Source organism: Nylanderia fulva, unplaced genomic scaffold (genome assembly GCF_048542155.1).
Source record: "Nylanderia fulva isolate GAGA-0341 unplaced genomic scaffold, ASM4854215v1 Scaffold14, whole genome shotgun sequence".
NCBI classification, from domain to species: domain Eukaryota; kingdom Metazoa; phylum Arthropoda; class Insecta; order Hymenoptera; family Formicidae; genus Nylanderia; species Nylanderia fulva.
In genome coordinates, this window is record NW_028189622.1 from 2,798,434 (window position 1) to 2,820,767 (window position 22,334).

A 22,334-nucleotide genomic window follows, 5' to 3' on the forward strand; every position below is an offset into this window, starting at 1 on the left:
GCACTCTCGACGAATAGCGAGTTTTTGGTTGGGTCTCGCTTAACGTCCCTTAATGAATGAACGATGATAGTTGTGGTAGACCATGAAACTTGAGATGCATGATTAGTGATCCACATAGCGTCCTTTGTGTTCTTATCCACGAAAAAATGTCTCGTGATTTTTATGTAATGCATGGATAGCTATACAATTTTTTAGACTTATATTATTTTATTACAATTATTTTTTATTTTTATTAATATTAGTACGTTGATTATATTATTAATATTTCAATATTATTAATATTTGGTTTGAATTTTTTATTTTTGTATTGTGTGTTTGTAACAGTAAATTTAAGAGAAGAGAAAATTTTATTCTATCTTCGAGATAAATTTAGACGAACGATTCTTATATAAATTTTATACTCATCTTTTGTAATAGAGAAAGAAAATGCCATGTTCAAATATATCAAAATACAATTTGACGTACAAAGACTTTATTCAAGTCAGTGATGCTTTAACACTGCGTTTAAAAGACGCGTTCGACTTTTTAAGAGAAAAATATTTTTATGTTTATCTTATTCAACATATTTACACACAAAGTTCTGTTAGAAGATAAATATGTTTGATGATTTATAGCACTTTTATGATGAAAATATAATGGGAATTAAAAACTGTGACAATTTTACGTATTTGCTCAAAATATGAATTTTAATTTTGATGTTAATATCGGTCGAGCATATTTGGTTCGCTTGTTTAGCGCGTTCCATCGGCTTCGATTTCCCGTAATTGGCATGAGAAAATTTCGATACAGCACGATATAACCCACCGATAATACTTTGCCGGACAGGGAATCACGTTCATCGTGTAATGGAAAATTCTGGGAAAATTTCTATCCGCGCCGCAGCTAACGCGAGTCAAAAAGCAAGGCAACGTCTGCTATGATGTTCGTCTTTTTCTAGTGCGGCTTGTGTGACGTGTTAACGGTTTATTACGAGGTCTATTCCATTCTTTTTCTCTTCGTGATTACAGAGTCTGAGCTTTTTTTTACGTGTGTGTGTTAATGAAATAATAGGAGAGATAATTTTAGACGTTTTCGCGGCATCGTGATTAAATATCACATTTACAAAAAAAAGCTAAATTTTTTTCCATTTTTGACAGAAGACATTCTAATTTTGTTCTTCCTTTTCCTTATTTTTCTCAAATTTTATCGTTAGAGAGATAAGAGGTGTAAAGATATATTTTATGATAATATTGTTTGATTTGCAAAGTTATTATCTTAGATGAAAATGCGACTGGATTGCGGCAGAATGTTGAAAAGTCAAAGCAATTTAAGTTTAACTCGCAAAAGTGGCGCTAAAAATTGAGGATGTAATATCTTGAAATATTCTCGTTGTCATGCATTTCTGTATCTAAATATGTATATCTCGGTAGCCGGATTAACGGGACAACTGGCAAAACTTTACAAACACATTCAAGTGCACATCATAATTTTCAAGGGAAACGAGCTTTCAAGCTCAAAATGTTTTATCGCAACACTTTTGCAAATCTCACTCTTTTATGTATTTTCGTGACGTTCGTTAGTTATTTTATTTGGTTCTTTTTATAAATGAATGTCGTAATATATCTTAATAAATTATGCCGCAAAAATCTAGCATAAGAAATTTTTTTCTCATTGTTTTCATGTTTTGAGCTTTATTAAAATATCTATCTACATATATATATATATATATATCATAAATAATCGAGAAGTTTTTGCAATTATTGGTGTCTATTAGATTCTTCTATTTTCGTATTCGAAGTTGATGAATTAATGTCAATAATTTTCAAATTTTATAACGTTAATCATATGACATTAATTTAATCAAGAAATTATTTTGAAACAACGTGAGAAACTAAAAATTAGATTTATCATTCAAATTTGCGAATTTGATTTGCCTAATACGAACTGTAACTGGCAGCTTGGAGAAACGTGATGCTCTTAAGGAAATGTCTACCTAGAAAACGGACATAGAGGAAATTAGCAGTCATGACCAGATGACCTTTCATCTAGATATAGTACTGCGAAACTATACAAATCGTGCTAGAATCATTAGACGTCTTTTTAACTACAACTTTTTTGGCCAATTTAGAGAATATAATCTTCCTTTAACACATCTTTTCTTAAAAAAGTAAATCCTAATTTATCGCATTTTGTTAAATTCTTGATTGTGATTATTTTGTTTAAGTAAAATTAATTGGTAAAAAGAATTTATAATCAAAACATAACAGTTTGAATTTTTGTACATTTGCAATGGCAAGTAAATATTTTTTTCGTTCATCAACGAATTTGTTTATTATGCAGAGCTTATTGTATGTGTGTAGGATTTTTATGCTTGAGGCTATTAAAAAATATAAATTACTTGACGATTTAGATTGCATGTATGTATATAAATTAAGTGCAAGCGATTTAATTAACAGTTCACAAGTTTCACAAATTAAATCTCGATATTATGGCATGGTATTATTTCGATCACGAATGAATCATTTACTTTGCAAAAAAAATATACTTGATTTGCAGCTTTGCTTTCTTCGCGTAAATATCGCTGCTTTTCAATCTCGCAGCAAGATTCACGACGCTATCGTTTTAGCTTACGGGATTCTCGCTGTATATTGTGAATTTTCCGGTAATGGAAACGTTGTAGCCGTGGATACTAGAGCGAAAACTGATAAAAAGAGAGAGAGAGCGCCGTAGCATATTTTACTCGTGTATCCAGACACGTCACATTTGTAAACTAAGCCAATATACTCGCTAAACTCGGACGGAAGGAAGGAAGGAACGAACGAACTTCCTGACAAAAGCCTATATTCCACGGGCCCTTCGTCGCTCGCATCCCTTCGACGGACCATTCTACATGCTAAGCTCCAAGCTCCTCTAGCTCCGGCGCACAATAGATTCCATCCCGGAGGAGCGTTGCCTGAGACAACTTCTTAAAGCCACGCCGGTGACGTCCAAACTTTGGACACATTTTACCTCGGGGCCCGTCCCATTAACGTAAACTTCCAAGCGGCGCGCGACACTATATCATTACGATGTTACTGCCAACGGGGACTTCAGTTTGTTCGGTCCGCTCAGCGAGAGGACCGTCACCATAAATCCGTCACTGCGCACGCATATACGCGATGTACTGCTTAAATCTTAGCCGAGTCGCCACTTAGTCTTCTTTTTCGATCCCCCTTAGAGTATGCTACTTCTAAAGAATCACGGAGAGAAGCGAGTTCTCGGGTTTTCTCTTGGAATTGCTCTTTTTGTTCTGATTTTTTTTGTATCTATCAATCTTTTCTTCACGATGAATTATAGTAATGGATTAGTTTGTGTTATGTAATTATGTAATAAGGAAAAGATAATATTTAACGCTCATGCATTATCTCTTTGATATTTTGTTAATATATAAACTGTGTTAATTGTTTCACGTCATACGTTGTAAATATGTCAAGCGCGATTGCATTTTTTGACATTATCGCGGCGCAATTTATCTGATTTAATCTTCGCGACTCGATGAGAAATATAGGGCAGTGGTACGAATTAATAGCTATTTTCATCTTCATTATCGTCATTTGACATCTCGATTCTGCAGAGCTCGGCCACTTTGAGTTCCATAACCGACCGTTTGCAAAAATACCAACGGACACATTATACGATATTTATTCCACGCAGAATAATAAAGATGGAAGAAATTTCGCATAAACTGACATGTCAAAAGAAAATATCCGCTCTCGTACTACGAGGACCTTCATGAATTTTATCCGCTCGTAAAACAATTACGCCAGCTCGGTGCTTCGCTTTAATTCCCGTCCATTGTCGCCGGGAGTCGAGTGAAAAATAAAAGCTTTCCCATCTTCCCATCTTTTATCTTTGTTGTCTCGTTATACACTCTTTTTCTTTTCTCCTCGCCAACTAATTTAATATAAATGGCTGTGCGTGTGCTTGAATGACATGCCTTTGCATCTCGGCGTCTTTATTTTCGCAAGTCTATATGTCTGTATGTATATCAAGGAGTTAATCCAATGCTGATGAGTAAGCGCCGTTAATTTACATCAACGGCATTTCGCATACTCGCGCCAGAAAACGGGAAATACTCGTCTCTCATTTGTGAACCCGCTTATGGATTATCGCAGTACGTTCCCAGTATATTGGATTATCGCTGTTACAGTACCACGTTCCGGCAAATAATCGCTTTATGTCCACCAGGATGTTCCGCAGATTTTGTAACGGATTATTGTAATTAATGCCATTATATTGTAACAGTTTGAAACTCTCGGGGTACAGTAACATTACACCACAGCTGTCTCATATGTGTATATACATTTCCTGTGTTGCTCGACGCTCGCGCAAACTTTGCACTTTTTTTTTTACGTTCTTCAAAACTGGGTCTTTAGTCGAAAGTTCGTCGGATCTTATAAATAAATATTATAGGCGTGTGCCTAGAATTTTGCAAATTAAAAGTCGAACGTTAATAAACAAATGTTACCCGACTTTCTCTGGCAACAGCTGACTGCGCGAATTACGGTATCGCGAGTTTTCGTAAAATATTACAGTTGCCTCTGGCCGTCGCGTTTTATCGGAACAGTTAAACGAACGGTTATCGGATGCAATTTTCGCCAGGACGATGGGGAGAGTGCATAGGAGGAAATGACGTTTTTTTCATAAGCGCACGGCAGAGGGAGGATCACTTCGTAAATTCCGACATATAGGCAACATGTGCGTGGCCGACAATCCGGTATCGTAAAATTTACGTGGCAATTCGCGCGTGCGACCGCTTCTCGCCGTTATTTCGCGGATTTTGTTCGCTCTCGTAAAGTGATTATGCAAAACGTAGTCGCGCCCTTCGCGGGCGCTCTAATTTGGTGGCATTGTTGGGTCCTGGGACTCTCGGGCGAAAATTAAAAGCTTATCTCGCGCACGGCTCTTCTCGTCCTGCCTGGCACATCCTCGCTCTTGCTGTTGTAGCCTCTCGCATTGTCTACCGTCAGAATTATTATCAACAACGCCGGGTGGACGATGCTGGCGACGACGCTGCAGATAGTAATTGTTTGAACGTTGATTCCATTCTATTGTTTGCTCGTCAAGTCCTTTCTTCGTCAGCGTGGATCTTCTTCTCGCTGCTGCCGTCGTAGCTTCTTCTCGGGATGGCGTTGTTATTAAAGACAAAACTTATTCTAGGTTGCCTTGTCTTCTACTTTTATATATGTGTCATTTTATTAATGAAAGTGCAGTGGTATTAAATTTCAGTTTTTACTCTGTAAATGAGAACGTTTAAACGAGAGCACAATTACTCTTTTTTCACTAGCGATATGATTCATTAGAAACACCTGTCTCTTCCTAATGCACGCTTGAGATAAAAGTATCGAGAATGTGAAAATTATTACGTAAAATTAAAAATATCAATTTTCAATATTTACGAAATAAAAATTATTTGGGAATTTTTAAATTCATCTTATTCGCGAATTGTGAATTTTAACGGAACGAATGGATTAAAGAAATTAATTTATCACAAGCTATATTCAAAAAAGAGACGAGCATTATATCAAGTATCTCACTCGGGTGAATGCTCGTCTCTTTTTTTTATTTCCAACTTATTATCATCGAAATGAAAGCTCGTCAGATTCAAAGGCGAAGGGCGAAGAGTCGTGCAGCTATACAGTAGGGTTATTTAGAAACTCGCAACGTAACTTCACGATGAGGTACACGTCCCGCGATACTAATGTCCACACCGAGGCCGGCCGACGCCGATTAATTATGGCACATTAATTATGAGACGTGTCCGATACGCGTATAAAGTAACAAGGTTATGACTGTACGCGAGACCGACGTGCATCACACGCGTTATGTATACATATATTATATATATATATATATATATATATATATGTATATGTATACAGTACACACACGTCCAGAGCGGCGAATGCGCGTGTTGGAGAAGAGCCGGGGAGGTTTTGGCCCCGTATGTCGTTATACCTGGCGTGTGCGAAGGGCCCGTTTAATATGAATTGCGTATTAATAACGAACTAACTAGGCGCGAGACTGCGGCCAGTTATTATTATTTATCAGAGTGATTAATTTTCGGCCGCCGCCGCGCTGTTGCGGCGCGCCGCATCTGCGTCATCGCCTGCACGTTTCGGGCGCGCTTGGGAAATTGGACTCGCTTCGGAATGCATTTCGACGGATGCGCCGAAAACTGATCGCTCGGCTTTACAAATGCGTCTCGCCCGATCCGCTGATTTTTGTTTTCTTTCCCAATTCTCGCTCATCGAAATTCTCTATTAATAGTTTTATAGAGAGAGAAAGGGTGTAGAGAGAGAGAGAGAGAGAGAGAGAGAGAAATAATTATATTGAAAGCGTTGAATACATTGTTAGGATATAAATCTAATATCTTATCATTTAGTAAACACGACGAAATGGAGAGCTTACATAAATTTTATTTACCCTTAAATATCGAAATCATTTTTGTGTATACGTAATACGACGGTGCTCGACAAACGAGGTTTATTTTTCGTTTTTTCTCTCGTTTTTTTTTTAAATCCCATACGTACATATTGTTGCGTTCCTGTTGACGTGTCTCTCGGTACTGAATGATAGTTTAGCAACGGGATGACTGGTGTTTACAATCACGCTCGATGTATCCTGTCACGTTGTGATATGATTACTTTTTTTGTAAAAAAAAGGAAATGAAAAAAATATCTTGTTCTTGCATCAAGTACTCGTTTATTGCACTATATATTTTACTGTATCATATGCCACTAAATTTTTTATCTGTGCATTTAATACACATATTGATTTAATTGTAAGTGTGGAAAACTCAGTTTTTCCGAGAGAAAACGTTTAAACTTTTAACTTCAAAGAGAGTGGTTAAAATCAATATTAAAAACCTTTAAAAAGAGAGCTATGTTTTCTGTTTTCAACATTAGTTCGAAAAATTCGATTATTATTATATATTGTAGAATGTGCCATGATATATTGTATCGTTATTGATATCGTGAATTTCTTTTAATTACTAAAAGTTCAATATTTTCCATTTTCCAATCCAATACCTTTAAATTTAGTTGAATTCTGGGCGCGCATCAATTGTATAGCGATCTATAATGATAAGATTGCTCGATTTTTATTATAAACTTTCGTTTCTGTGTTAAGAATAACAGGCGCGAAACGGTCCGTGGTTCTCTTAAATAACAGTTATCAGTGAGATTAATGGCGTGGTGCTATCGTTTTTCCGGTATTCCGATAATAGGTGGAACGCGTGTTGGTCGAGTACGCGGCGTAGCGAAATTATCGATGTATCGAGTCGTCCGATGTAGGTGCAAAGTTATGAGTTAGTGCATAAAGCAGCGTATATTTTATCCGAAGAAATCGATACGGTCGGTCGGCTCTTGCTGTTACAGAGAGAACCGATACGAATATCTCGGAGCTTGAAATTACGCGCGAAACAATAGTAACTATACACGCGAATAATTAAAAAAGAATCTACATTTTTTGTCAATTTTTCACTCATTGTCGCAACATATTTCGAAATAAGTACGTTATATGAAATAAATATAATGACATATTTTACAGCACACACATATACACACATATGTATATATATTATAAAATTATATGAAACGCGAGCAGTGATATTCCTTTTACTATAGAAATATCTGCTACGACAGAAAGTATTTCGTGAAATTTTACGATGGAGAAATATGAAACGATCTCACGGATAATAAATGTATAATATAAAATTATCTTGACGAAAAAATAGGTTTGTATCAGAATTTTTAACGCAACGGAAATCAAACTTATTAAAATCGAAAAACATTGTAATTTATTGATTTTGGTCAACTTTGCTGAAAACAAGGTACTAATTGGTCGACCACATTTACGTGGAATATGTGAAGTTTAATTCTCGTCGCCACCGCAAATTATGCACACATACATATGTATATAGCATTCCTGACTATTGAAATAATCGGTAATAAATTTGTAAATTTTCTTGTTTTTATAGAGGAAAATATTTATGCGATTGCACTTGACAAAGTATATTTTGTTAAGAATAATATAATTAATCTCATATTGTATGTTGGATCTTTTTTTATAAGTATAGAGAGAGATTAATAAATATTTAATAAAAATAAATATTGAGAAAGAAAGATTATGTAAAAATATATAAAAGATTTTTTTACATAATTTACTATATGAAGTATCGAAATATAATTTTTGTTTATTGTGTTGTGTGTCTTCATATTCTGAAATTTATTAAGTTCCAGTTATTATCAGATTGATCGATTGTTTGCGACGCGAGATTTCTCGAGGGGAATGCAATCAATTTAATGAAATAATTTCAGTGTGGATATTAATTTCGCGCGCTATGACGGTCATCGATTAAGATTAAATTATGCGTCTCTTTCGCAAGTAATTCGGACTTTAGGATACAGCTGCAAAATCAGCTGACGAATGGCGCCCGCGGGAAATTAGAGCCAATTGCACTACCGAGACTGCGCGTGTTTTAAACACATCGACGAATGCGCATGTTTTATACAAGAAGTATCGCTGGACACAACAGCTAATAAATAATATTTTTTCACTTAGAGACGCGTGGGAATTTCTTTCGGACGCGATGATTTATTATAATATTATAGTATATATTATAATATTATATGTCTGACTTTTTAATATACTACACATTGCAATAGCTGCATACGTCCTACTGTCAAATTACGAGCACCATTACACTAATTTTATATTATTCAAACATTAATTAATATGTCAAGTATTAATGAAGTATTGCATAAAATATCTTCAAGTTAATTTAGATTAATTTTTTTTTAATTATCAGTATCGAATATGATAGCGGAAATTTCGGTTGCGCTCGATGAAGGTTCGGGGATTGCATATCTCGGTATTAGCAAATTTGTGCGAACCGATATTCGCGTATATGACAGATGTTACATCAGTCGATATCGGTCGATACAACCACGAGGATCTAGCGATGAGCGCGTCATGCCAATACGATTTGAATACCGCGGACGTCTCGCCGGCACGTACGAGAAAATTTCGTTCCCTGCGTATGTCACGACCAACTGGCAAACCCGTTCCTCCGTTCAGTATCGATGCAGTTTCTCGATATTTTATCGTGTATTCCTACTGTGTCATCGAAAGATGGCAAATATTCGGCGCATTGATGTTTAGGTCGCGTCGGTTTCGCATTACTCGGAACAACATACTTTCTCGAACACTTCTTGTTTCGTCTTGGATAATACAATTCAACATTTGACAAGTTGATTTTCGTTTGTCATATTCTTGTTTCAGCAAAATAAATTATTGTTTATACGTACATGTAGATCGTGTCACAAATATAATGCTTTATATTTTTTTTGCGATAGCTCGAAGAAGAATTTATATTTTGAATAGAGTTATAAAAATTTATTGTAGATATTAATTGAATTTTTTTACTATATCCGCAATTTTTTTTAAAATATATATACTAAATTAATATAGCTGTGAAATATTATTTGGAATAGGTTAAGGAAATGGAATAATATTTCTTTATGTGTTAAAATGCTCTTGAATCAAAATGGAACGCATACTTTTTATTTCGCGTAATAAATCGTAAAAATATTAATGCTCGCGGTAAAGTTTTCGATGTTAGCGCGGACACCGTAAATTGTATTAATATCCGTTAAAAGCTAAGTAACGTGATGCTCCATATATGTATCTTGCTCCTGGTACGGAGCGATGTTCTCTTACTTTCTCGTTCCACACTCGGGGAACGGTACATACATTAAGGATAAGGTAGTCACTGGAGACCGTGGTGCTATTTCCCTTTTTCCCTGCAGTAACTAACGCACCGCTGTTTTTGCTAGAGAGTGGCAGGTATTTCTTTTTCATTCATATCTACAATTAGAGCGAGTAATGATAATGGTGTGGCGGTTTTCATAATAGTTTAGCATTTTCAATGGCAACTCGAAGATTTTATAATAATTTAATGATTATTAAATTAATATCTTTATCGCATGTTACATTGTTTTCATTGATCGTTGCATTTGTCGACTGTGATAATACTTTTAAAACCAAAAATATTAATGATATAATTTTGTTATTTAATCTGCGAATGTTTAAAATTATATGTTAATTGTTACTTACATATATATGAGATAATTTAGGGCAAATTTGATCAATCATGTATATTCTGTTTTCGATGACTTTTACATTTAGTGTCTGTTTAACATCTACTCTGACTCTGTCTCTTCATTAAGCAAACTCGAGGACAAATCATTAATTACTTATTATTCATGTCACTAAATTAACATTGTTAACCGCTACACTTAAGAGTATTGATGAATTTTTGGTATATATTTCCAGTGACAGTGTAGAAATTAGGTTGTGCAAAAATATTAATAAAAAAATCTTTTATGTATAAACCAAAGTTGCATATATGTAAAATTGTCACTTTTTTCGACAAAATAATATCATACATATTTATATATACATTTATCGATAAATTAAATTAAATCGTTTTTTCGGAAAAAATACTTTTATGCATATATACAGTTTCATAGTAAATAGATAGTACTTGGTCTGGCCTTACGAAGTTTGTATCACTTATTTTTGATCAAGTTAAATCTCCGATCAGATTTAATAAATGAGTAGATGAAAGAATAGTAGGCGAGTTGTATTAACTAGAATTAGTAAAATAATATCGTCTGTGTGTGTGTGTGTGTGTGTGTGTGTATGTGTGGTGGTAGTTATGGAGGAGGTACGGAGTAAGAGAATAGTAATGCCGAACTCTGTAAGTACTTCTGATAGGATTTATCCTTCTCTCTGTCTCTTGCGAGGCGCATTCACTGACATCTGCTTTGTGTCTGTCTTCTACTTTCACGAAGAGGATCGGTTCTTCCGCGTAGGACCGGAACCTCGTAAATCAGTAATCAGAATTCCCGGAGGATTCGCCGGGGAGTACATTTACCACAGCCGGTTGTTTTAAGCATGAAGATAAAAGAAGATGTCCGTCCAGACGCGCGCGCCGACGCTGAAAATACATCGACGCAGACCTCGTCTTCCTCTTTCTCTTAACTTTAATCTGCTTCTGTCCCTTTTTCTTTTTCTTCTTCTAATTTATTACAGTTTTATAGGGGTAAACTGTTAATTAGATTTGCAACAAGATTTTCAGTTGCGCGAACATTATAATTTGATCATCTGGCAAACAGCTATCGCTGTGCAATATGTCATTTACCGAGTCACTTGGGAATGTTTTAAATTTTATCGCGTTAACCGGTGTCCGTAATTATTACGCTTTTAACTGTGATACTGCGCAGTTTACTGCAACGTAATAATGATGCATTATCCACACTCTCATTAGCTGAATTATTTTGAAGATCGCGTTACTTCGTTTATTACGCTCATTTCTATTGAATCTAACGCAGCTTTATTCTATTAATTTTGAAACTTAAACCCATACACATTTTGTATAATATAATTTTTATTTTCTTCTCTTGCTCATTATAATAGTAATTCTAGCTAAACTTTGTACTTAATATCGTTATAAATTAAGCAAGTTTTCTTTATTTTTCGAACTCACCAAAATTTTTTGTGATTACAAAGGTTTCTCTAATTATCGATATTTTCTTGCTGTTGGATTTCTCTATTTTGTAATTAAATAGATACGTGTTTATTGAAATTCTGTTCTTTTGTTAATTTTTATGTGAAAGGATTAATATATACATAATTTTAATAAAAGCTACTCGCGCGTGTTTGAATTTACCTGCCAATATTCTTGAATTTTATTTGATAAATTTCATAAGCAAAAATGTAAAATTATTTAATACACGTGCAGGTTTTATAATCACGAAGTACCTACGTACACGATTGCATACATATTATGATTGGAATAGGACATTTATACCCATTGTTTAAATATGTGATCTTTTTTACGTGCGACTGCTGGGCTTTGCAGCGGATTTTCGTCGTAAGCATTACAAATATCACTCGTCTGTAACGAGTTCTCGACCTCGCACTGAGATTTCCCCTAAATTCCCGAGAGTGCGCGAACTTCTCGAGCGTGTCATGACGCACGTTGAAGTTCCGTATCTCCAAGCGTAACCCATCATGAGCTTTCCGGGGTTTACATCCACCTCTTATTTGGAAATTGCTCTACTCGTTATTCACAATTACTTGCGCTAATCTTATTAACCGCGCGCGCATATAGCGAGGAATTTATTATATTAATCGTATCGCGACTCAGAAAATTTAACTTAATATTTCTCTAGTTATTTATTTTAACCTGCGACATAATAAATTGAATCTACCAATTTTACTGTCTGAAACCGTGGTTGAAGCAAAGGCGATTATGCTTTCTTTTTATCATTAAAGGTATTATATACCTTATAAAGCAGTACTTATTGTTTTGTATTCTATCAAATTATCATTACGTTAAATGATAATAATCCAATTTCAAAATATTATAGAATAAAATTGTTTGCGAATAGTTTTTATAATTACGAATATTTATTAGTCACGTATATTCTATAAAAAATTTTGCCTCTAAATGTTACGAATATTATCTGGAATTAACGAGCTTTCACCTTTTGCCAAGTTTTCTTCGAAATTCTCAACAAGTTAGAACTTTGAGAAAGAGATAGAGAGAGAGAGAGAGAGAGAGCGTTTTCATAAGGTTCTATACCTCGCCAATGTATAGCGAGCTTTCAAGACTACCGTGCTTCTAATTATTTGTTTTGTGCTCATAGTTATATTTTATGATCACCGCATAATTATTAACAAAATCGCGTTGTCGCGAATTGCTGCGGGCTGAAAGGGAAGCCAGTAATTTATGCTTGCGTAAAGTTTCTACATTTTCCTAGTCTTATCTTTTGTTCGAATCTTTCGCGGTGACAGTGTCTAAAAGCAAATTTATTTATATCTCAGAATGTTGAAGTGAGAAAGCAGTTTTACATACAATAATGTTGTAGCACCATGATTATTCTGATAATAAGAAACTTTACTACCATAACAATTTTTATTTATTATTAAAGATTATATTTTTCTATTTAATTTTTTTGTTCCATATATATTAAATTAATTTTTTTAATATATACTGTTTGAATAATTTTTTATATAATTGTATGCATTAATGAGACATGATAATTTGTACAAAGAAGGATAAAGATTGAGATGTTTCTGAAATAATCTTTGAGCAGAGTTTTCCGATCTGTTAGTGTCACAGGTCGCTTCTCTTCCAATGCTACAACTTCATGAAAAGAAAAACGCTTCGTTACAACCGCGACGTTTTGTAGTAAATCACGCCCGTAAATGTTACAAATATCACTGGAGTTTAACGAGCTCTCACCCCATCCGCAAGATTCGTTTGAAATTCCCAAAAGACTCGAACTTTAGAAGCGTGTCGTGACGGGTGGCGAAGTTGGTGCTTTGAAGCGAAGCCCTGACGCGATGGTCTGGGCTTAGGAATTATACGTGGCAGTTACCGAGAGTTTCCGGAATTAATTCGTCCATGCGATAATGTGTAATGTCGACCTGTTCCTTCTTTTTCTGCTAGACGAATCCACCCCTTCCACGTTCGCTGTCTCTTTTGTTCGGCCTTTTCTGTCTCTTTCCTTTCTCTCTCTATTTTACTTCTCGTTCTATCCGGCCACAAATATCTCTGATAACTCGCACTCGTTTGTATTCCGCCCCTGTGCTTTCGGTTAAAAATAATTTCAGTGTGCGCGCGTCTACGATTATCCTTTATTCAAGTACTCGAGATTCGAGTTTCTGGCGTATCTGTCAAGAGTTCCGTGAAAATCACGTCAAGAGCTATGAGAAACTTGTAAACCGGCGTAACTTTAGTAGTTTTAGTCATTGTTTGCGATCAACATGTTGGAACAATACATCATTACATTGCATTCTCTTGATACAATAACGGCTTTTCACATGATCAATATGTAGAATAGAACCTCCATAATTATGATATTGATTATTGTAGATTCTCTCGTACATAACCCAACAATAACCATAAATCTATTACGATGATCGCATATTACATTATAGCTAACTAAAAGAATATTTGATATTTTAAAAAATTATATATACAGCATGTACGATAATATTTAAAATTTTTTTGTAATGTAAAATATTATTTTCTTGTCAACAATATTTAGGGATGAAACTCTGATATTTATGTATCGACAAGCACGATTATTAACGGTTTATTAGCGCGATTATAACATGATCGTTTTCTGGAATTTTGAATCAGGTTATTCTATGGTACTCATCTATTATTCATGCGCATTATTCTTGATTGCGCAGGCTTGCGATGAATATTGTACACTTATTAGCACACTCTCGTAAGAGCAGTAGTGCATTGACATGGTTCTCTCTTGTAGCTATCTAAATATGGTAGCCAGACTACAAAGAGGACCTACAATACGGTCTTAGTCGTTCCTCTGTTTACAAATTCATAATCTTACTCTCCGTACCGACGCAATTAAGAATTAATTAAGAAAATGTTATAAAATCTTTAAGATAAAAAATATTCAGGGAACAGGACAGTTTCCGAATCATTTTATGTTAAACATATTTTATAAATTTACAAATTACAAAATTTTATTTATTAATTAAATTACATCGATAACATATATATTTAGAATCAAATAGAAAGTCATTACTTATTACTTTAGGAATTTAGTGGACAAATTTTATGGGACAAGATTACAAATTACTTTAGAAGAGTAAATTGTTTTTTACATTGCCATAAAAGTACATTATATTTTTAATATAAATACTTTAAGCAAATTAAAAAAAATGTTTTTTATTGTAACAAAATATCTCTGCTCTGTCGTAAAAAATCGTAAAGTCTCTTATTTATTTCTCTTAATGAATTTAATAAAATGTGAATTTATTTCTTGGTAGTAATAATTTGTGATTATTGGACAAGATTTTTCTGGAAAATTTATTAAATTGAGACATCGTTGAAATATTTTAATCATGATTGTATACTCTGTTATTTTATCTCATTAGAGTCGATATCTTTAAGTATTTTAAAGAGGAATTTTAAAATATGCTATCAAAATGTTCCTGATATCATGTCATAATGGCGTATTATTAATGATCATTATAGGCAAGGGACAAAGAAAAGAGAGTGATCGTTACAAAGAGTTTATATTCTAGAGTACCGATGTAGTTTGCAAGAAATAACACTCGTGTAAATCTTGAATGAATAACATTGCTTTTGGATCCTCGCCAAAGTAACGCCGTATACAATAATTAATATAGTAAATGTTTCTTTAAGAATGCCATCTACGTAGAAGCGCAATTATTTTGTATTAATATAAAGATGTATAGAGTTGAACGTTAAAATACGAGAAAAGGCACGATGTTTAATGAAATTTCTCATTATAAAGAAAACAAACGCGTAATTTTAATTTTGACCAAACGTTTTAAATGTCTGATGGTTTCATTATTCGAAACATTCAAGTTTATAAGAATATAATTTGTGTAAATGATATTGCTCTTTTACTCGTTCCGATTTTCGAAGGTATCTTTGGAAGATTCTTCGAAATTTAATATTTAAATGATGTAAAAATCTCTGAAGTCACCAGATGATAATTAAAAATGGTAGTAATTTAATCAACCAACTCTGGCTATTTAATAATCTTTATTTAATATTCACGACGTTTCGGCCATGGGTTTCGGCCCTTATCAAGTGCTAAAACACAACTTTCTATATAGAAGCACTTGATAAGGGCCGAAACCCATGGCCGAAACGTCGTGAATATTAAATAAAGATTATTAAATAGCCAGAGTAGGTTGATTAAATTACTACCATTTTTATAATATTTAAATATTACTTAGCGGTTTTCTTAATTGCAAGATGATACGCTAGAACTTTACCCCTCGGCACTCTCGTGAAACTGCATCTTTATCCGACAGGGTTGTGTAACGCGGCTGCGATCGCGGTAGTCAGGTGCATTAGAGGGTCCTTAAAGTGTCTTTCGCAGTTACGGGTTAGCCAGCGAGGCGAAGCGCGAATGAGCACTAAATCGTCAAGTTCCTCTGTAATTACAATCGTTCGCCGTAAATGTATTGTCGGATTTTCCCCATATATATCGCGTCGCGCAGACGTGAGTTCGCGAGCTCCGGTTCGATTGCGCCCAGATATTTTCGAACTGGGAATCGTAGCTAATTCGTTACTTCATTGACTTCCCTCTCGGTTGGCAATGGTAGACAGAAAGGACTGAGCAGAGCGAGGGAAGAGAAAGTCGGTCTCGAAGCTGGCGGTTCATTTAATTAACGGGAGATTAGCTCGGCCGCATTTCCGTGGACTTGCTCCGCCATGTATATATACATACCGCCATTGGCACGGCAAGTTAGACATTCCCTGTTAAATCTGCATTTCCGTCTTCCAAGTTTCGAGGGGACAAAGTGAATAGTGAGCGCACGGTCGAGCGCAAGGGAGAGGCTGAAGAGGCGAAACGACGACGACGACGACGACGTGGCCAGAGTCACGAGAAAGAGAGTCCGGAAGGGATGAGGGAAAGAGACAGAGCAGAGAATAATGTACCTGGTGTCGGTGCCGCTTGCGTAATACTTAACGAACAATCGGCCAGCGTACGCGAGTGGTCGGCCTTTCGGTGTTCTGTCCTTGTGAAAATGGTGAGTTGCGCCCACCTAACTACAACACCTACCTACATAGGAACTGCGAAGTTAACCGAACTGTTCTATTGCCGTTGCTTATCCGCCGGCGATCTTAGACTTGGCGAATTGCATTATCGCGCCCGGCGATATCATCGACTCGCGGTTACCAGATTAGTTTAATCGTCGTTACTTCATAACACCGCATCGCATGCGCGCACAATTCTATCGAGATACGCAGTAAGTGTCTGATAATGACTTTGTCCATTATTCCGACAAGACTATTGGAAAATTTAGGTTTCAATTTTATTTTAACTCGATGTACGCGAGATTTGGCGAGACTTGGCTCGTTTGGAAAAGTTTCGAGCTTCGTGGACGCGTCGTAAGAGATTCTTAAGAGATTTGCCAAGTCTACAATGTGCTTTAGTCGAATTAATTCGCCACCTAATTTTTCGTCTAGAAACTCTAAGTGCACTTTTTCCAATTTCAATTGTTAATTGTCATGTATTAGTTCTTAAACTGTATAAAACCTCAAAATATTCTATTAACTTTGATGAGAAGTTGGAAGCAATTTTTTTCATTCTCTTTTCAGAAATGTCATTTAAAATTCTCTTCCGTGTACAAATATATTATTTATAATTTGACGTATTCACTCACGCGTGTATATGACGTTTGAAATATAACGCTCGTGAGAAAAGAGCAGCGACATAAAATAAATAAATTTTGTTTCCCGATGACACCGCGCTTTATGTACGTCGAATATTGAAAAATGGTACACTAATTAGCGGTACAAAGTGTCAACAGTATTGGGCGGCGTGACGGATGTTTGCGGGACCGTCGATATCAGAGACCGGCGTTGCAGAGGTTAAAGTTTACGCGGACTCGTTAATTGGTTCGCGTAGACTAGCGTCCGGGTACCGCAAACACAGCGTTTGCAGCGATTCCCCGATGCTCTCGGACATGGGACGGCGACGATGCGATAAACAGAGACCAATCGCGGCCGACGGAGCTGCTGCATCCCGAAATGCACGGCGCCACCGGGTTGTATCGATAAACCGATCGCCGGGTGCGACGTCACCGCAATTGATGGACCACGAGTCCGCCGGTATTGTCGCGATGATAATAATGACGTTAGTGACGTTCGTTATTACTGGAGCAGGCCGCCGCATCGTAATAAGCTCGGTACACGACGCCGGCTTGCTGTCGATGAATATTCCGTAGGCTTCACTGTGATGCGCTTCGGATACTATCGCGTCAAATTCAATAGACTTATACTACGTCCGTGTATTCTTATTTCCACAGAGAGAATTTTCTCGTAGAATTTACCCGGAAATTTATATGGAATCGTGGGAATATGATATTGGGAGAATTTTATGAGTTTCTTTAATTAATTAATTTACCATAATACAAATATTAATATCTACCGCAATAAGATGTAAAATATGTTCGATTAATTTTATTATGTATATATTAATATTTTTTATTGTTGTAAATATTAATCAAGAAACTTTTATATCATTTTGCCAGTGTACGATATCGTCCCACGATTATCACGATTTTTAAGGTAAATTCTAAGAGAAAATTATTCTCTCCGTGTATATGAAGCAGCATGATAACACGATTGGTTTCATAATTTTTAATCGTTGAATAAAAGTAAATGAAAACAATAGATATGATTGAAATATATAGCTATGGTCGCGTGAAACTTCCTGTTTTCTGACTGCACAACATTGGATATTACCATTGAATATTGCGCAAAGTATAATATTACAGCGATGATGTCTGCGAGAATTGATTACAGAACTTGAACGAGCTTTATGCTATTCTCCTAAATTATAAAATACGCAGTAAATAATAATTTTAGACTGCGCATGTATCGTATAATTAATTTTATCTTATTTGTTTCTCTTACGTTAACTTTAATTTTATTTTCCTACACATTGTGCTGCGCCATTGAAATAGTTTGAATAAATACAAATTAAATTATAAATCAAGTTTTTCGATAAGAGTTTCGTTAAATCTAAAAAATAAACTGTACTTGCGTGCATTTTAATTATTAAGATAACGACGATGAAGATGCTAAAATTCTAATATTTAAAATAATTAATTTAAGGGAGAAGTTTTATGTACTTGGAATATTTTTACTTCATAATTTTTAAATATTTATATATACTTATGTATATATGCTTAACTGAATACGGTGCAAAGAAGATTATTACCAGTATATATTGTATGAATACAACATAGCTGCAAGCTACGTAGTCTTTAGTAGTCTATTTTTGAATAATATCCTGCTTCAGATTTTTACGAGTGTGGAATCTCTTGTGAAAAAAATGTCTTCTTTTACGACTACTATTTTCGGTATATGCGCGCATTTCTCTGTTCTCTTGATCGTTTGAAGATTTGCGAAGACGCGATCCAAGCTCTTTAGTACTCGGTCCTCGAGCGACTTCATTTCCGCGATAAACATGGGCGATTTATTCTGTGCAGAACGCGTTTGCGACTTGCGTGTCATCGTTTGTGAATAGGCATGCAACTTGTTTCGCTGCTTCCAACACTTCGTCCTTTGTGATAAACGTCTAAATATTTAAGAATCCATTATGTCGCAACGAAATGTTGATTACTTAACATTTTTGACAGATATATATTTTTCTTTTGTCAAAAACAAGATGAATATTGTATATAATAATTGTAGTACTTATATCTTTAGATTCTGCGTGTTAAAACTTGTATCAACAGCTGATTAAATTAATTAATTTCCTAACATTTTTTCCCCGTAAATTTTCAATTATTTGTTCAATGAAAATGTTTTATTTCATCGAGAATACTTTTCAACTTATGATTGTTCTACGACGCGATCGTTTATATAGGCTAATGATCACGGACCCTTATGTACAATGAATACATAGCGGATGAATACGATTGAATGCAGCAGAATCCCTATAAATTACGTCGGCACATCCAGCATGTCGACACGCGAGCTTCACTCGCGATTTCAATGAAGGCTCTCGACCGCGTGAAAATTCCGCGCGAGTGCGCAATTAATCGCGGGCAAAACATTCTTTCATCGTCGAGTCTTTCACGCAGACTTCGTTGGCACGATCGGAGGTTCATGTACAAAGTGTAAGTTAGCAGAGAGTAACCGGAGAGAGAGAGACAGAGTTTCGTCGTGCTTCATGGGAGAGAAGCTTTCCGTTTCCGAGCAAAAGCTCGGTGATCGCTGCTGTGTATACCGGGTGGGATGAGGGAGCGTGTTGCGAAACTGCGATGATCCGTTGCAAATTCAATTTTCGGAACACCCGGCAGCTCTCGAAGGGTGGAAGTTCGCGTCCGTTCAACATCCCCTTTTCCTCGCCCGGACTCCCGGTGTATCGCGTCAACGTGGCTGCACACTGGGACGTGCTCATACGTGCCGGAGAGAATGCAGTCGTCGCTAGATGTCAACATAATTGGATATGCGCGGCGAGAACGTGGCGCAACACCTAAGCGCGAGCGAGATCGTCGCTATTAACGACGGGTGGATTGTCTCGCGGCGTTACATCTCTCGTAAACTAGGCGACTCTATTTTCAGCAAGGTGGCATCGATCGCCACTAAATTATTTCGAGTGGTCTACCTATATGACGGCGCCACCGCCGCCTGAGAAAACTGACCTACATCTTCTTCGGCATCGCCGGAACTTTTTATGCACGCGCTCGTAAGCGGAATTGAGTCGTCGGAAGGGCGCATCGAGTATTTTGAAAACGTTTCGTTTGAGAGTCGTCGGCACTTTTTTTCTTATTATTTTATTTCGATCGATTTTGCGCGTGAAAATGCGCGGAAAGTCATTTGCACGGCGGAAAAAATAATTTCGAAAATTTCACATAAATGGGAGAAACATTTCTCTTTCCTTTCTGTTATTTTAGAGTTGTAGAATGTGTATTTTTCGGACAAGTCTTCACACCACTATATGCTTCTTCTATGTATTATATATGTATGGAAGCCTTAGTGTAAATATTTTCTGAGAACTTCGGTGTTGCTGTTGTTGTTAAACTTAGAAACTTTAGTAATGCAGCAGCAGATGTTATAATATTTATCGTTGACTACTGTTTACAACTTTGTTTCGTTTGCTCTTGCGATGGATTTTTTCTTCCAATTTTTGTTATTAGTACTTTTGTATTTTATTTTTTAATGCAATATATTTCTTCAGAAATCACGTAATATCTTGAGATATATTGATATGATGTATCATTTCTATACATTTAATTGCATAATGGGCAATTTATTTTATACTTATTAAATTAGCTCAGTGTGTATTTAGTCTATCAATGGTTTATATATTTGCAGTTACGAAACACAATTTAACTTTTTTTATAAAATTTGTTACTGTATTATATCGTACTTTTCTATGAAGAAAGAGTGACATGCTTTTCGTGAATATATTCTTTTTACGTTACATACAATTAAATATAACTCATATAAAGTATACGATATCATTAAGGTAGGTATGCGAATTTGAGATACATAATGAGGAATTTACAAATGTGCGATCTATGCGTGCGTACGTATGTGTGAGTGAATGTGACAGCTTTGATTTGCATAATGAGGTATTCATAATTATCCAAATAATTAGCATTAGTGCTCCAACTTTTGTTAATGGCGATGAACAGTGTTGAATGGATTACATGATTCCGGCAGTCGCGTATATAAATTCTCACGATTATAATTGTGTTCATAATTGTATACCTTTGATTATGCATCTCCGCGTTCTAAGAGATTTAAATGTTTTTTCTTACTACTTAATGAAACCAATATCAAGAAAATAATAATAATTATGCATAGATCATATCTAGCACACAAAGTGCGTGTTAACTAAAATTTATTATATTGTATATATAGTAAAAAATTCGATATTTTTATTAACTTGATTTTAATAAAGAAAAAAAGCAAGAAAATCTTCGGATTGATTATTTTGACAGGAAATAGCTGTCGTTAGTATTCGATATCATTAACACCTTATTTCTACTGAATTGTATAAACTCTTGTGGTTTTACAAACGCGCGAGTGATTCTACTGTATCCATTACCGAAATGTTTCAAGGTATTTCAGCTTCGTCGCGTATTGCTGGGATTGCGCAGAAGCAGTATAAATTATTTATCGTGGTCGGTTAACGGGGAGTTTCCGCAACTAGATTTTGCATACAGTATACAACAACAATGGTGATATATTAAATGCGAGATAAACAGACTGCATGGAGTAGAGTTAACGATCGTCGCTATTAAGATCGCTAGTTAAGATAATTATTTCAACAATGACCCGAAAAGGCTCGATATTAAAGTAAATGAAGAGAACGAACGATATGTATAATTGTTCTGTACATTTGATTCCAAGTGTCTGCCAAATCAAATACTGTCAAATTTTTGTTCTTCGATTTTATTATATATGTATATCTATATAATAAAATCGAAGAACAAAAATCAAACAGAATGACAGATACTTGAAATTATGTGTAGAATAAATATATATATATATATAGTGTGAATTTGCGTTTAGGAATATTCTTTCGTCGCCGTCCTCGTAATAAAAGTCGCCACGTGTTTATAATGATTCGGGTCAGCAGCCACGTGCGTCGACCGGCATGGCTTGCAGCGATAAGGTTTTATACTCCTATGACTTTTATGTGCGTATTGCTCGAGGAGATGAACAAAGCTCTATGAACATGAACACAGAAAAACAGTTC

General features: G+C 35.4%; 1 protein-coding gene across 11 annotated transcripts in view; it reads left to right on the forward strand.

Annotated features, from left to right (window-relative positions):
* The window catches only part of LOC114929124 (dystrophin, isoforms A/C/F/G/H), a 420,071-nt gene that overhangs the window by 190,575 nt on the left and 207,162 nt on the right, over positions 1–22,334 (forward strand). The gene's annotated exons all lie outside the window — the stretch shown is intronic.